The sequence below is a fragment of the Frankliniella occidentalis genome, unplaced genomic scaffold, assembly GCF_000697945.3.
Source record: "Frankliniella occidentalis isolate FOCC.00 unplaced genomic scaffold, Focc_3.1 Scaffold17, whole genome shotgun sequence".
Taxonomy (NCBI): Eukaryota; Metazoa; Arthropoda; class Insecta; order Thysanoptera; family Thripidae; genus Frankliniella; species Frankliniella occidentalis.
Genome location: NW_026267147.1, coordinates 3,049,875 through 3,050,408, shown reverse-complemented (window position 1 = coordinate 3,050,408; position 534 = coordinate 3,049,875).

Here is a 534-nt window from a genome sequence, read left to right as displayed (position 1 = left end):
TCGGCCCGCGGCGCGGATTTGGGCGTCAAAGGGTGAAGCGGCGCCACATCAACCTCCTCGATACGCATAGTATGTTCCCCCCCATAAAAAAAATAAAGAAAAACGGAAAGATGTTGGTCGATTTTTTGAAAAGTTTTTTTTTTCCTAGTTGACTTAGGCACGCGCGCCTACACCGTTCCGGTGGTGTTGGCGCTGGTTGACACCTAAGTTGTTGACACCTTCGCCCGCCGCGGACAGTGCGTGGGAACCGGAAGGTCCAAAGTGGGCTTCACACCTTCTGGACCGTGAGAGGGGAAAAGGGCACCGTGTCGGTGGTGTGGTGTAGCGCACACGAGGTGGTGAAGGAGGATTTCAATTTTAATATTTTATAAAATTGGAACACCGCGAGAAGGATTACTTTGGAAACGAACAACAACAACACTAACAAAACAAAACACAAAAAAAAAAAAAATCAGGAAAAAAACCGGCAGCCCTCGCCGTGCCGACTCCATCGGGTGCTAAGCCTGTGTACTTAGCATTCGTTACTCGGAGCTG